The sequence below is a fragment of the Crocodylus siamensis genome, chromosome 1, assembly GCF_052110815.1.
Source record: "Crocodylus siamensis isolate JL-2025a chromosome 1, ASM5211081v1, whole genome shotgun sequence".
Classification (NCBI taxonomy): domain Eukaryota; kingdom Metazoa; phylum Chordata; order Crocodylia; family Crocodylidae; genus Crocodylus; species Crocodylus siamensis.
Genome location: NC_143395.1, coordinates 378,252,768 through 378,269,455, shown reverse-complemented (window position 1 = coordinate 378,269,455; position 16,688 = coordinate 378,252,768). Strand labels below are relative to the sequence as shown.

Here is a 16,688-nt window from a genome sequence, read left to right as displayed (position 1 = left end):
ATCTTTGAAAACTCCTGGCGCTCTGATGTAGTGCCCGAAGACTGGAAGAAGGCCAGTGTGGTGCCGATCTTCAAGAAAGGGAGGAGAGTGGATCCGGCTAACTACAGGCCCATTAGCCTGACTTCTATCCTGGGGAAGATCTTAGAAAAGTTTATTAAGGAGGCCATCCTTGATGGACTGGCCCAGGCTAACATTCTAAGGGGTAGCCAGCACGGGTTTGTTGCAGGTAGGTCTTGTTTGACCAATCTCATTTCCTTCTATGACCAGGTGACCTATCACCTGGACAAGGGAGAAGAGATTGATGTCGTATATCTTGACTTCAAAAAAGCTTTTGATCTGGTATCCCATGATCACCTCTTGGCCAAACTGGCCAGTTGCGGCCTTGGCTCCACCATGATCCGCTGGCTGGGAAATTGGCTTCGTGGTCGGACCCAGAGGGTCGTGATTGATGGCAGTCACTCATCATGGTGCCCTGTGACCAGTGGGGTCCCTCAAGGCTCTGTCCTGGGACCCATACTGTTCAACATCTTCATTAACGATGTGGACACTGGAGTCAGGAGTGGACTGGCCAAGTTCGCTGATGACACCAAACTTTGGGGCAAAGCATCCACGCCAGAAGATAGGCAGGTGATCCAGGCTGACCTGGACAAGCTCAGCAAATGGGCAGATGAGAACCTGATGGTGTTTAACACCGAAAAATGCAAGGTTCTCCACCTTGGGAGGAAAAACCTGCAGCACCCTTATAGGCTCGGCAGTGCTACGTTGGTTAGCACTACAGAAGAAAGAGACTTGGGGGTCATCATTAACCACAAGATGAACATGAGCCTGCAATGTGATGCTGCGGCTAGTAAAGCGACCAAAATGCTGGCGTGCATCCATAGATGCTTCTCGAGCAAATCCCGGGATGTCATTCTCCCCTTGTACTCGGCTTTGGTGAGGCCGCAGCTGGAGTACTGCGTCCAGTTTTGGGCTCCACAATTCAAAAAGGATGTGGAGAAGCTTGAGAGAGTCCAGAGGAGAGCCACGCGCATGATCAGAAGTCAGGAAAACAGATCTTACAATGACAGGCTGAGAGCCATGGGACTCTTTAGCCTGGAAAAGCGCAGGCTCAGGGGTGATCTGATGGCCACCTATAAGTTTATCAGGGGTGACCACCAGGATCTGGGGGAACATCTGTTCACCAGAGCGCCCCAAGGGATGACGAGGTCGAACGGTCACAAACTCCTGCAAGACCGTTTCAGGCTGGACATAAGGAAGAATTTCTTTACTGTCCAAGCCCCCAAGGTCTGGAACAGTCTGCCAGCGGAGGTGGTTCAAGCACCTACATTGAACACCTTTAAGAGTAAATTGGATGCTTATCTTGCCTATGACCCCAGCTGACTTCCTGCCCTTTGGGCAGGGGGCTGGACTCGATGATCTCCCGAGGTCCCTTCCAGCCCTAATGTCTATGAAATCTATGAAATCATTGGGGAGGCACAGGTATAGCATTTCCTGGAGACTGCCCTGCCACAGGCAGCCCCACCACACCATCTAACCTCAGCAGGGTGCAGTTTCAGGTCTTACCCAGGACCACAAGGAACCTCCTCCAACCTTATAGTTCCTACCGTGACCTCCAGATGTTTCAGAAACTTCTCTCCCCAGGCTCTGCAGTGTTGCTCCACTACCTTCTTAGATGTAACTGCTGGCTCTGCTCCTAGGGCCTGGGTTTATACCCTGTTTGCCCAGGCCTCATCCAATCCAAGGGACCCCTTGCAGATATATGACTGCTTAACTGGGCCTAACCTCACCTGCTGGCTCCTCCACAGCCTACTCAAGCCCCTTAAAGTGGGGGGAACTGAAGGTGCTCCACCACACCAAGGAAAAGACGAAAATAATTGTAGTTCCACTGAGCTAACAAGGACTTCGTGGCTAGGGACAGAAGTTACACATAAACAAGTTTAAGTGATCAGAAACGGAACATGCATTCAGTGCACATAAACCAGTTTTAGAATGGCCAAAACCAGTTTGAGATAAAGCTGGTTGAATGCAGTATCAGACTAAATCAGAGTTAACTGATTGAGCTTAGGCCAGTTTATGTGAAGTCTGTCCCAGACCTCTTCCTGGTTTAAGTTAAACTAGAATCCCCCAACATCCCAGCATGCTCTCTGGGCTGGGCTGTGCTGTCTACTCCAGTGGAGCAGAGCTGGTCCCATCCATCTGCTCCCAAGCCAAAGCAGGGACAGGCAGGGGCAGGGGCCTGGCCAGACTCGGGCCCTGAAAGGGAGCAGGGAAGAGATTTATTTCCTTCCTCTCTCCCTTGTCCCACCATCATGGGCCTACCAGGGATTTCTCCACTTGCTGCTCCAGCAGTGGGGGCATGGCCAGCCCTGGCAGTAGCCTCAATGAATGGTCCAGGGAGGGGATTTAAATCCCCGCTCCCTGTCTCACTGGCACAGACCTGAGCTGGGGTCTGCCTGGTGCTCCCTCCGCACTGCCACAGCAGCAGGGGCAGAGGCAAGGCCAGACTTCCTAGACATTCAATGCTGGGCGTTGCAAGTGAGAAGAACAGTGGGGGAAAAACTCTGGTCATATCCTGTTCACTCTCCATGTCAGCATCAGCTCTCTGCCACTATGACACATGAGACAAGGGAAGATAGACCTATGATCTGACCCAGTAAATAGCAGTTCTTATGTTCTTATGTCTGCTACCCCTCATTTTAGACTCCAACTCACTGCCATGCCACACAGATCTGTTTTTTTGCTACTTTAATTTATCAATGTAAAGGATCCAGAGTCTTGTTATTGTTGTCACCAAAAACTTTATTTCTGAAGATACAGCATACTGAGAGGCAGATCTAGAGGGGTGCTGAACATGGTTACCCTTTCAGACCATGCCATGGGAGCAGCATTTCGGGGGGGATTTTTAAAGTTCCCAAATCAGGTAAAAATTCTCCCCCTTCCTTACCCTCCATGCTCAGCAGCACCCCTCTTCCACCTGCCACTGCCTGTCCCCAGCTGTCCTGCCCACTCCAGCTGGACTGTATAAGAACCTGAGGTCAGCAGCAGGTGCTCCCTACCTGGCTGAAAACTACAACAATTGATGGGTATTCCCTGGCAGTCTGGAAACAGACTGATGGAGGGGGGACCCATCCACTACTGTGGTTGCTGCTGTTCTGGGATGACCCTGGGTCTCCCATGAGCCTGACTGGAGCAGGACAGAAGAGGTGCTAAAACTCCTTTCGCCCCACAGGACAGGCAGGGACAGTGGCAGCAGCATGTAGGATAGGGGTCCAAGGGGAGGGGATATGCTGCTGAGCATTAAGGGGAAGGGAGTGGGTGCTTACAGCAAAGGTGGGAGGGGGAAGATTCTTACCTGATTTCCTAATTCGGGGCCTGGGGAGGGGGAGGAGGGAGTCCTGACTGTTGCTCCCAAAGCATGATCTACCCACCCCAATGTGGGGTGGAAGCTGGAAGCACAAGTGCACCAGTTGCTGCTCCCACATTTAAAAAATCCTAGATCTGCCCATAAACACATTTCATGTTATACTCAGAAGCCATCCTCATGTTCTTCATGGTAAGTATTCACCATACACTGGAAAGACCTGTGGCATTGTAGCAGGATTGGGCAATGTCAGGCTGGGCTATAAAAAGAAAATGTTACATATTCCAGTTCACTCATGATAGCTAACATAATACTTGGTGCTTTAAAGCAATGCATAAGCATTAGCTAATTAGTCTGATGGAGTTGCATTGTTTTACATTCCTGACATAACATGCTGCCATTGTAGTATCTGAAATTTATAATAATTTCAGGGGAGCATTATTTACTATGGTACACAAACCTTTTATTTAAGTCTTTGCAGCTACTAGCCATTTGAGGAGAGAAGGACTAAATACTACCAGTGGGTATTTTTGGATCTGTTTCCACACACTTTTGCTATTTGATATGAAAGAATTTGCATTAAGGGATTATTTTGAATAGCTGTTAAAGATTTCTAGAGAGGAAGATTAACATGCACAGAGGCTTCAAATACACTGGAAAAGCTTTCCAGCATTACACATTTCCATGCACTTCACATTTTGCCCTGTCAAGTTTATCTTCGTCAGACAGGAAATAGCAATGAGGCAACCCTAGGGGCCAGGTCCTAATAGTAGCTAATGAAGTGCAGAACTACCTCATTCTGCAACAGCACAAGTAAAGCCTGCAGATTGGCATGGATGTAGATATCTTGCAAAGGTTTTCTTTATCTAGTTGAGCAAATCAGTCATTTATAAACCCCAGAGTAATATCATGCTGGTGTTTTGCAGACATCCAATAAGACAGCTGCTGTCTGGGAGAGAGAAGCTGGTATCTAACAACTTTTCAAAGGGATGTTTCAGTATAAAGCCTTCCAAAAGAAGCAGACGCAGGAGGCATTTTTTAGTTGGCGTGCTGAGGTCTGAATTAGAGAAAACAATTTTTACCTGGAGCTACAGAAGGAGAAATTGACAGAGAAGATTTTGGTTCTAATTTAACACTGTATAACCTAGTACTTTTCCATCCTCAAACTGCAAAGGCACATCAGAACATTCCTACTTTCTACCAGCCATTATAACCTACAGGTTAAAAAGGTAACATCCTTGACTTAACACCTGTACGCCATTACACTAGCATGAAAGTGGTGCAACTCCACTGGTATATTGGGATGGAGTATGAGGAGCCCTGTAGGTAGGGGAGACTGAGCCCAGGATGCTAGGCTGCATTTCAGCATCCCTGTTTTTTTTTTCCATTTTTGCTTTCCATTTCTTTGGATATTATCAGTTTAATGTTACGCTTATCTGAAAACAAAACTGCAGCAGTAAGGGGAAAATTCTGGTGTGGACACTTCACAGAATAGAGTGTTTCTCAGCTAAAAAGCCCTCTTCTCCCCATATACTCGGAAATCTATTCAGGGAGGTTCTGAAACTAAACTATATTTTCTCCATGTTGGGTATCTTCCTTGTCAAGCTGGAATATCTATATTTTTCATATTTTCTTTTTGCTCCATGCTGTAGTTGGTGAAGGAAAATAAACATAATTTGCATGTTTGGAGAGCAGGGTCCAAGGTCTTCTGTCTAGAATGGATGTTACAAGGTTTTTTATCATCCCTGCCTCTAGTCTAGGTGTTGGCATGCTGCCTTTGCCTTTGGAAAGTGCTTTTTTTTACTTCAGTCTATCAGTGTTGTTTCTGAGCTGGCTGGAATAGTTTAAGAGTAATATTGGGAATTATACTCTTAGAAAGTGTTGGCAAATTTGGGTCCCTTTCATGGCTTTGTGGACCACCATTTTGTTTTCTTTCATTAGAGGAAAGTAACTGTTGCCTGGTCCTAAAAGCGTGGTGGGGGAAAGCGGGAAAATCATGTTTGTTAGTAGGAAAGTCAGTATTTTCATGGCTTCTAGCAAGGCTTTGTTTCCTTACTAATTGTGTATCACATTAACAGTACAGTACCTCTCTGAAAAGGAGCTGCATCCACTAAAAGCATGAAGCCCTACATCCTTTCATAGTGCTGAACTGGCAGTTTAGAAAGCCCCATTTCCTCTATGTGTACGTGACTAATGAGTTTGGACAAAAACCTCAATAAGAGGAAGCGAGGCAGCAAAAGCCAGGCCACAGGACAAGGTGCCTCTTTGCTAAAGGTCCAGTCCTGCAAGATGGTCAAATCTTTCAGGATCTCTTTACTCACTGACTTTATTAGGACAGTTACAGGTACTCATTAATTTGCAGGAGGTGCAGAACACCTGCCTACATCAGGCCCTTGCCAGAACCAAGGGAGTAAGAGCAGAAGTAAGAAAATGGAGGTAAAGCGATAAGAAGGAAGTGGTAACAAGAAGGCAAGGGGAAAGAGAGGAGAGATAGGGAATGAGCAAACGGCACAAGAAGAGAAAAGAAATGTGCATTCATAGGCCCTGATCTAACTGAGAGTTTAAGAAGTCTGCTGGAATAAGTATTGGTCTAGATTTCACATTGGGTTAAAAATGCAGGTGCCGTGGCATACAGCTCCCGTTGGAAGTTAGAGCAGCCCTGAAGATTGACAGCTTATTAGCATGATTTCCATTATCTTTAAATGGGAGTGCTTTGCCAATAGCTAAGCCCTTTGTAGCTTTTTGAAAGCCCAAGGGTACGTGTATTTCCATCGCATGCTTGAGGTTTGCAGTCCCAAAGCAATTCTATGCTGCTTTCATTTAGCCTTGTACAAGTCAAGAGAAACTCCTCCGATACCAGAGGTACGTTAAGCAAGAAAGAGAGGAGAATCAGGTCTGGATGCTAAAGGAAAAACTGCCTTGTTCCATTGTACCCACTGGAAGATTGATATGTAGAGTAGAAGAGTTGTTTAAAATAGTCATAAAGAAACTCACATCTTTCCTTGCAGATATTAGAGTGTTAGAAATATTATTAAAAATGCATTATCAATAGCTGTTAGCTTCTATCAATAGTGTTGTCCTTTGCCAGCCCTCCTTGTCTCCTTAATGAGAGAGGGAAGGGGGGGTTGGGAACTGAAGGAAAAACTCCAAGAGCTCTCTTTGTTCTGCAAATTTACTATCTCTTTGTTACAGTAAAGCATATACTCCTTAGCGTTCTCATGTAGATAAGAGTAAATTGCAATTTTTAATGGTCCTGTCCTTGGGGCAGAGAAGGTTTGAACTTTTGGTAACCTAAAGTACTTTCTGAGCAGGCGCAATCAGCTAATACATATTAAACCTATCCGCCCCGCATACTTAAGTAGTTAATTATAATACACATGGGATGCATGATCTGACGTATTCTCATGCATGTTTGTATGAACCGGAAATGAGTTGTAAGAGTTCCTGTTTCTGTACACGTGCCAGAAAAGAGGGGATAAAAGCCTGCTAATGATTGTACTCAGGGGCAGAGGGTTTTGATCTTTTGTCTTCTCCCTCTGACCCTATTTGCAAATATATACCTTTTGTCTCACCAACAATGTGTGCCTAAGGATTTGTTATTCAATGAGCCTCCAAAGAAAACGAACCGAGAGAGAGTTTTTTTTACTTCAATCTGGCGCCCAACGTGGGGCTTTCTTTGGATAACTCCGGAGTTCGTCGGCACATCGTCTCTGCCCCCCTGGGGGGTTTGCGCGCCGAGCCTTTCTTTTTGGCTCGCCCTGAGGGGGGGCTTGAGGTGTGAGCCGGAACATCCGGAACACTAAGAGCTCCTATGCAAATTTTGGTTTTTTTGGAGTCTCCAGGTACACATTTTTGGCTTTGGATCGAGATCTCTGGGGTATCTGAGTGAGTATACGAATTCCCTTTGCCCAATTTGGTTCTGGGTCCGGAGCAGGAGGTGTGCATGTTCTCATGGTAAATCATCTGCTGTAAGGGACTTTTTGGTATTTGGTGTGCCTTGGGTGCACTTTTGTGGGCAAAATGGGTACGGTTAGCTCCCGTGTAGAAAACACGGATACCCCTCTAAGATGCTTATTACGTCATTTTAATAAATTTGCAAGGCCGGCCGATTACAGAATAAAAATGAAAAAAAGTAATTTAACTCAGTTTTGTCAACTCGAGTGGCCAACATTTGGGGTCCACTGGACCCCGAAAGGATCCTTTGTGCTAAAAGAAGTGATAGCTATCCATGAAATTGTTATGCAAAATGGGTATTGGAATCAGTTTCCTTATATTGATTGTTGGTTGTGGGTGGTTCAAAATCAGCCACCTTGGATTAAGAATTACTTAGTAAAGTCTCATGTGATGCTTGTTAAGAAAAAGACTCGAGGGGGGGTGCCTGTACTTCCTGAGTCTAATGAGGGGGGGAATTCTGAATTGGCTGAGTACCGGACCCGTGCTCCGGTTGCCCTGTCGGGTAGCGAAGATGAGTCAGACGCCTCCTCGGCATCCAGTCCTTCTGCACCACCGCCCCCTCCCTTAGAGAGACCACCACCGACGTACCAAGGCATACCTAATGAGTTAGAGCGTGAGCCTCAGCCAAGTGCCTCATCTGAATCAGGAAATAAGGGTTATTATTTGCGCAAGCCTGTAGAGTCACAGCCGGTGTTGAACTGTCCGATGCGAGAGGTTATTGGGGAAGGAGGCACTGCAACTTTTGTCTACACCCCATTTAGCACTTCAGATTTATTTAACTGGAAGAATCAGAGCCCCTCTTTTCGTGAAGACCCTGAAAAGATGAGGGATTTGTTTCGATCCATTGGGCAGACTCATCGACCCACTTGGGCTGATGTCCAGATGATGCTCCAGACCCTCCTAACCCCAGAGGAGAGGAGATTAGTGTTAGGTACAGCAGAGCGTATTGCGACAGCCAGAGTTGAGTTAGAGGGTGCTGCTGGTCGTACTCTGCGTGATACCTTCCCTGTAGAAGAGCCGAGATGGGATAATCACACTGCCGAAGGCAGAGAGCTGAGTGCACGGTATCTGGGAATTATAGTGGAAGCAATGGGAAAGGCAGTGCCTCGGGTTACCAATCTGTCTAAGTTGTATGAAGTGAGACAGGGAAAAGAGGAGGATCCCTCAGCTTTCCTTGGGAGGCTGTATGAGGCGTTTCGCAGGTTTTCGGATCTGGATCCAGAAGCCCCAGATAACCAGCGCATGGTAAATCTTATGTTTATTGGTCAATCTGCTGCTGATATCCGTAAGAAGTTACAGAAAACTGACGGAGGTGCTGGGAAACCGATTTCAGAGCTGGTGGAAATTGCATATAAGGTGTATGGGAATCGTGAGCAAGTGCAGGAGCGCAAAGAGGATAAAAAGGCTCAGCGACAGATGGCAGCACTAGCAGCTGCTATAACTGGAGGGAACTCTGAAAAGGCTGGGATGCAGAAGGGGAAAGAAGAAAGAGTGGGAGCAGACGTTTGTGCTTATTGCAAAGAGAAAGGACACTGGAAAAGGGAATGCCCGAAGTTGAAGGAGAAGAGAGAGAGGGAACCGAGAGGTCACCTCATGCGGGCAGAAGACAAGGGTGAGGATTCAGAATGAAGGGGACAGGGATCTAAGACCACTACCCTTCGGGTTGGAGCCCGAGAAGATCCCATGGTAACCATTAGGGTTGGTGGCAAAAACTTTGAAGCCTTGGTGGATACTGGGGCTACATTTTCAATGATTCCAGAAAAAAACCCCTGTGCAGGAACTAGTGAACAGCATGTACTTGTGGAAGGGATTGAGGGAATGCAAACCCGACTCCCTGTTTGTAAACCACTCCTCACCAAAGTGGGAGATCATTTGCTTGAGCACTCCTTTGTGTATTCTCCAAGTTGCCCGGTTGCACTCCTTGGGCGGGACTTACTCACAAAATTGCAAGCTGAGATCTTTTTCAGAGACGATCAGATGGTGGTCCAGCTACCTGTCAAGCAGAGCTCGAACTATCAGATGGCTCTCCTGGAGGACCGACGCCCTGCAGTAAGTCCAGAAGATCACATGACTGGAGTAGACCCCTCGGTATGGGCTGATGGAACCCCTGCGCGAGCTAAGTTCGTCTCCCCGGTAAGGATCGTACTCAAGGATGGGGAGGGGCCCGTTCGGGTAAAGCAGTACCCACTCAGCCGAGTGGCCAGAGCTGGACTCAAGCCGTTAATAGAGAAATACAAGAGATACGGATGGCTAGTGGAAGGGTCCTCACCCTATAACACCCCCATCCTTGGAGTGCCAAAGGCAGATGGGGTCTCATACAGACTGGTCCAAGACTTACGGGCAGTAAATAAGAAGGTCCTTTCAGACCATCCTGTAGTCCCGAACCCTCACACGATTTTGACACAAGTACCGGGGGAAGCTGAAATATTTTCAGTGCTAGATTTGAAAGATGCTTTCTTCTCTATTCCCCTTCACCGAGACAGTCAAAAATTGTTTGCTTTTGAATGGGAGGATCCAGACACCTTCCATAAAGCCCAACTCATGTGGACAGTTCTCCCACAAGGCTTCGTAGCAGCCCCTCATATTTTCGGACTTGTCCTTCAGAAGGACTTGGAGGAGTGGAAGGGATCACACCCCGCAGTGACTCTCCTCCAGTATGTGGATGACCTGCTAGTTGCAAGCCCAAACTTGCAGCTCTGTGAGGAAGCCACCAGGTCACTCCTAAACACTCTAGGGGAAAAAGGATATAAAGTTTCTAGAGAGAAAGCCCAGATATGTCAGCCTGAAGTCACATTTTTGGGATATAAGCTCTCAAAAGGAGTCAGAGCCCTAAGTGCAGATCGCATACAGGCAATCCAAGGTCGAACCCCACCTAAGTCACCCAAGGAGCTACGAGCATTCCTAGGGCTAACTGGGTTCTGTCGACTATGGATACCAGATTATGGCGGGAAGGCTAGACCACTGTATGACTCCCTGACTAAGGAGAGTCTCACTAAATGGAAATGGAATAAAGAAATGCAGCATGCCTTTGATCTGCTTAAAGCAGCATTAACCCAGCCCCCTGCCCTGGCCATCCCAAACAGTAAAAAGCCATATCGACTGTATGTTCATGAGAATCGAGGGGTTGCATCAGGGGTGCTGACACAGCCATCGGGCCCGACCTGGAGACCCGTGGGATATTACTCAAAGGTTCTAGATCCAGTGGCACTCGGGTGGCCAGCCTGTCTTCGGGCTGTGGCAGCCACAGCAGTGGTTGTTGAAGAAGCCCAGAAGATAGTCATGGGTGCGGATATGGAAATACTCACTCCTCATGGAGTTCCCCAGATCCTAGGGACTGAGGGAGGGAAATTTCTTAACCCCTCCAGACAATCACGGTATGAGATATTTTTGCTCTCTAATCCAGGACTTACTTTCAAACATACCACAGCCTTAAACCCTGCAACCTTGCTGCCGGAGCCAGGGAAACCGATGCATGACTGCCTTGAGGTCCTAAATCAAACCACACAGGTGCGACCTGATCTTGCTGAGGACCCAATTGAGGACCCAGATGTTGAATACTTCGTAGACGGCTCCAGCTCTGTTATCGATGGAAAAAGACGAACAGGATGTGCAGTGGTAACCTTAAATAAGGTAGTATGGAGGGAGTCATTGCCAAGCTCATGGTCGGCACAGGCCGCAGAACTCACTGCGCTCACCCGAGCATTACAGCTGGGGACAGACCAGTGGGTTAATATATACACTGACTCTCGCTATGCTTTTTCTACAGTCCATGCACACGGACTATTGTGGAAAGAAAGGGGTTTTATTACGGCCTCTGGGAATAAAATTGCTAATGGCCCCCAGATTATCAAGCTACTAGAGGCACTCCACCAGCCTAAAGAGGTAGCAGTCATTCATGTGCGGGCCCATGGGAAGGCTGCTGAGGAAAAGCATAAGCTTGGAAATGCAAAGGCTGATTCAGCAGCAAAGGAAGCTGCATTTATTGGGGGAGAAGCGGAGGAGGTATCCAAGCAGGCCATGTCCCATGCCATATGGCCAGACATCCAAGATTTAGTCCCACAGTATTCCCCTGAAGAAGATAAATTTGCACAAGGAGCTTGTGCAGAAAAGAACTCCCAGGGGTGGTGGATAGTACCAGGAGGGAAAGTCATGATACCTAGGCCATTGCTTCGGGAGGTGCTGCAACAGCTCCATGCAAGAACCCATATGGGAGGCTTGGCCATGGGTGATCTAGTGATTCGCCAAGCAGTAGCTCCAGGGCTATATGTAGAAGCTCAGCGCATTGCTACCAAGTGCATCACATGCCAGAAAGTAAACCCCCGAAGGAAACCCCCTGTGCCAATGGAAGGTAGACCCTGGGCAGCGTACCCTGGACAGGCATGGCAGATTGATTTTGCCGAGCTCCCACGGTCCGGACATCACGGGTTTTTACTTGTCATGGTAGACCAGCTCTCTGGTTGGGTCGAGGCCTGGCCCACCAGGACTGCCACTGCAGCTACAGTAGTGAAGTATTTGTTGCAGGAGATCATTCCCCGGTATTCCCTGCCTGAGTCCATTGAGTCGGATCAAGGACAACACTTCGTGGGAAAAGTGGTTCAAGGAGTCGCGCAAACTCTCAAGGTTACTTGGAAATTACACACACCATGGAGACCACAGAGTTCAGGACAAGTGGAACGCATGAATAGGACTTTAAAGACTTTGCTCACCAAAATCTGTATTGAAACACGTCTTAAGTGGCCTCAAGCATTGCCGCTAGCTCTTACTTGCATTCGAAACACTCCCCGACGGGGCCTTAAATTGACCCCATATGAAATTATGTTTGGCAAGCCCCCTCGAGTCTTACCTCCTGGGATGCGAGAGAATGTAACTTTTGAATTAGGTAATAGTGAGCTTCATATGTACGTTATTGCTTTGCAGTCTGTCTTGTTTTCTCTTCACAGGTATGCAGCCTCCTTTCAGCGCCTGCCTTTAGACGTACCGGTACATGACTTCTCCCCGGGAGACTGGGTCTTAGTGCAGCGGTGGAAGAAGGAACCTCTGACTGAGAGGTGGAGTGGCCCTTTCCAAGTACTTCTAACAACTCACACCGCTGTAAAGATTGCTGGCCATGACCGTTGAATACACCATACCCGTGTGAAACAACATCCACAAGCGTCAGAGGACAACAACTCCCAAGACGAACTCACTCCGGAAGCTGAGTCGTCTTCGGAACAAGAAGCCAGCAAGTGGAGCTGTGAACCTACTGGTGATCTCCAAGTGCGCCTGAGACGGCTTAATCAAAGTTCAGAAAATTAGTCCGGAAAGTAAAAGGGAAAATATGGTGGGAATTATAATGTGCCTTGTTGTTATCTGCATAATGAAAGAAGCAGGATTGCATAGCCTTAGCCACTGGCCTATGCCCCCGCTTTCCCAAATTACTCCCCCAGGGACAAATTTGTATGTTGATATGATGGAGAGAATTGCAAGTACTTTTAATCTTACCAACTGCTGGGCCTGTGGGGGGCTCCGAGAGGCCGGAGAACAGTGGCCTTGGAGGGCTTTTCCTTTGGCCCCAAAATGGTTAGTCAGTGACAAAGCAGATGTTAAGAGTACTGGTCAAGAATGGGATGAGAACCACAGCTGGGATCTTTCCCAAGTGGCATTGGGAGAGTACTGTATTAGCAGTAACGGTACAGGAAGGAGGTTAGGACATAGTCAGTGTACATGGACATTAAAATGGGCCCGAGTATGCAGCAGGTATGCTGATCAATGGAATTCTGCTGCCGTTAGGCTCCCAATCTCCACACAGATGCAAAATCTCAAAAGGACAAGAATATTACCTTTTGATCCTGACCCTACCAGATGTCAGGCATATGAAAAGACCCGAGGCGAACGATTTACCTACATTTATAAGTGGCAATGGGCACACCTGAATGGCACAGTGGCAAGGTTTAATGCATATTGGAGTGCCTTAAATGACACAAATGAAATAACCAAGTGCGAGTATAGGGATAAAGATGGCGTATGGAAATGTCAGTTTAAACTGAGTAACTATCACACTGGCCCTTTAGGGCATAAGGGCACCAAATACTATCCCCTTCTTTTCCACAGCCGTGACCCCCTAGCCTTGGGAGGGGAACACAGGGCCCTAAAAGGACATTATTGGATTTGTGGAAAGCGTGCCTATACGGTCCTACCATGAGGGTGGACGGGAACCTGCTATATTGGAGTAATTGTACCATCTTTCTTTTTGTTACCATCTGAGGTTGGAAATAAGCTGGGAGTCTCTTTGTATGATGATTGGAACAGGGCCAAGAGAAGTATTGATGTAAGTTTGACACAGGGTGGCTCCCAAAAGTGGAAGGAGGATGAGTGGCCTCCTCAGAGAATTATTGAGTATTATGGACCAGCTACATGGGCTAATGATGGAAGTTGGGGCTACCGGACACCAATATATATGCTAAATAGAATCATCCGGTTGCAGGCAGTCTTGGAAGTAATTACTAACCAGACCGCCACTGCTCTCGAGTTGCTGGCTCGACAAAGTTCTCAGATGAGGGAAGCCATATACCAAAATCGAATGGCTTTAGACTATTTACTCGCAGAGGATGGCGGAGTCTGTGGAAAGTTCAATCTTTCTAATTGTTGCCTCCAAATAGATGATAACGGGAAGGTGGTCATAGAGATTGCCAAAGAGATTAGGAAAATAGCCCATGTACCAATACAAACGTGGGAAACCACATGGAATAAGGACTGGTGGTTTCAATTATTTGGAGGACCCTGGTGGAAAAAAGTAGGGTTTGTGCTTTTGTGTGCTCTAACTGGTTTGATTTTTATCCCTTGTCTCATTCCTTGTCTTACTAGATTGATAACCACCACAGTAGAAGGAATGCAGGTTGCAGCAGTCCCTCTAAAAGCACAGACTGTAGCAAAAGTCATGGTCCTCAGAAAAATTCCTCGTAATTATCTTGATATGCCCAAATGAAGTAAAGATCAGAAAGCATCTTGAGGGGGGAATATTGTTAGAAATATTATTAAAAATGCATTATCAATAGCTGTTAGCTTCTATCAATAGTGTTGTCCTTTGCCAGCCCTCCTTGTCTCCTTAATGAGAGAGGGAAGGGGGGGTTGGGAACTGAAGGAAAAACTCCAAGAGCTCTCTTTGTTCTGCAAATTTACTATCTCTTTGTTACAGTAAAGCATATACTCCTTAGCGTTCTCATGTAGATAAGAGTAAATTGCAATTTTTAATGGTCCTGTCCTTGGGGCAGAGAAGGTTTGAACTTTTGGTAACCTAAAGTACTTTCTGAGCAGGCGCAATCAGCTAATACATATTAAACCTATCCGCCCCGCATACTTAAGTAGTTAATTATAATACACATGGGATGCATGATCTGACGTATTCTCATGCATGTTTGTATGAACCGGAAATGAGTTGTAAGAGTTCCTGTTTCTGTACACGTGCCAGAAAAGAGGGGATAAAAGCCTGCTAATGATTGTACTCAGGGGCAGAGGGTTTTGATCTTTTGTCTTCTCCCTCTGACCCTATTTGCAAATATATACCTTTTGTCTCACCAACAATGTGTGCCTAAGGATTTGTTATTCAATGAGCCTCCAAAGAAAACGAACCGAGAGAGAGTTTTTTTTACTTCAAGAGGATGGACTAAAAATCTGCCTGAGTATAGGCACACCAAACACATCAAAGAAGACTCATTTCCACTCTCAGCACTGAATTTACCACAATCCAAAGGCCTTACAGCATGCAGCTTCCCCTCTCCTGGAAGAGCTACTTGGCTTCTTCACTTTCACATCTTCTTGGTAGGATGAGGAACCTCCTGGGAAAATACTTCTGGGTCACCAAGGCATTCCTTTCCAAACATGCCCTCATATCTGAAGGTAGCCAGAGGGTTCACTTAAATCCCTTTCTCAGAACCCACATCTGCAACTCCATTAACTCTTTTCTGCATTCTGGAGTTTCCCCTGCTTTGCATTTCAGGGTGCATCCTCCTGACCTTACAAAGGCCATGTGTGTTGGAAATACAGGCAAGTTTTACACCATGCTACACTGCCAACCAAATGGCTAAATGCGTTGCAATGAATACTCTCTGTATAATGGAAATTATTCCCTAAGGGGCTAATGAAGACCTGACTTTTGTAACTTCCTTTGCCTACTTCCCTGTTCAGGATCTGCAGCTGTTCCCTAATGCTGCAGGTATTTATCAGCACTAAAGTATATCATCTGGTATTCATTGCAGTGGCTTCCTCTTAGACAACATATCGATTACAAAAGCATTCTTCGGACTTAATTTCATGCCCCATTTTAGGTAATAGGCTTGTCTGCTCACTCCAAGATTAATGGAAATTTAGCCTTTTTCCATCCCTAAATACCAGCTGCTGTCTTATAGACTATACATGACAAAATATAATCCCTGAGGTTTCTTCTAGCTAAAAACATTTCCTGCAGAAAATGGTGTTTTAATGAATCCCCCAAAGCTCTCAAATTGCTGTTGTGTTATGTCATCTGATTTTTTAGTCCAGATTTACCAAGAAGATAAAACCTTGGGGAAAAAAAAGATAAAATGGATGGGCAATCTTATATGAAATACTGTTGTGAACCTGCTGCTAAAACTCCACCCCAAAATATAATCTTCCCATAGTAAATTTGCAGTGACATCTATTCTTTCCCAGGATCTGGATAGTGGGTAGTGTCCTGGGTCACAGTTCAACAGAAATTAGATTTTTAGAGAAAGAAGATGGATGACTAGTTATTGTTAATACCAGGCCTTTGGAGGAGTTACTGCCAGTGGGGATGAACCTGGGGACCTGCTTGAGTGTAAAGGCCCACCTCTAATACCCAAGACATTAAGGACTACCAGTCTCCTCAAGTGGCCCTGCTGCCATGAGAGAAACACAGGGTGTACTGATCAGTAGAAATAGCTCAGAGCAATGAAGGACACCAACTATGGACTGGTTCTTTAAACCTATGCCCTTCCAGAGGTTCAGCTTGGCCAATAGGATGGCACCTTTTTGCTTTCAGAATAGAGAAAGCTTTCTGGTTGACGAATTTTCTCTGAGCTACCTTCTAGGGAGCAGGCATAGCTGCTAAGGTAAGATCCAGTCATGTAAAAGTGATGTTGTAGCCATGATGGTCCCAAAATTATGTGAATGGCAAGGATTTCTTAGAATGATATCTTTTATTGGACCAACTATATAGTTGGGATAAAGTTAGGCAAGCTTTTGAATGTAAGACATTCTTCCTTGGGTCTTTCTCAGGTCTCAGCAGGAAGGGAGGGATTCAATCTCATCTTTCTGTGTAGCAAGAATTTGGGAGTTAGATAAATTATAAGAAGCCATAAATTCAATATCAGTGTTTCATCCTCGGTTTTTAGTGTTC

The 16,688-nt window shown here is 46.3% G+C and overlaps 1 long non-coding RNA gene across 1 annotated transcript in view; it reads left to right on the top strand.

Annotated features, from left to right (window-relative positions):
* The window catches only part of LOC149875113 (uncharacterized), a 30,453-nt gene extending 15,565 nt beyond the window's left edge, over window positions 1-14,888 (top strand). Inside the window, exon 3 of the long non-coding RNA XR_016439218.1 lies at window positions 12,256-14,888. This is a non-coding gene — a long non-coding RNA (uncharacterized LOC149875113). The remainder of the gene's footprint in view (window positions 1-12,255) is intronic.
* Window positions 14,889-16,688: the final 1,800 nt, after the last annotated feature.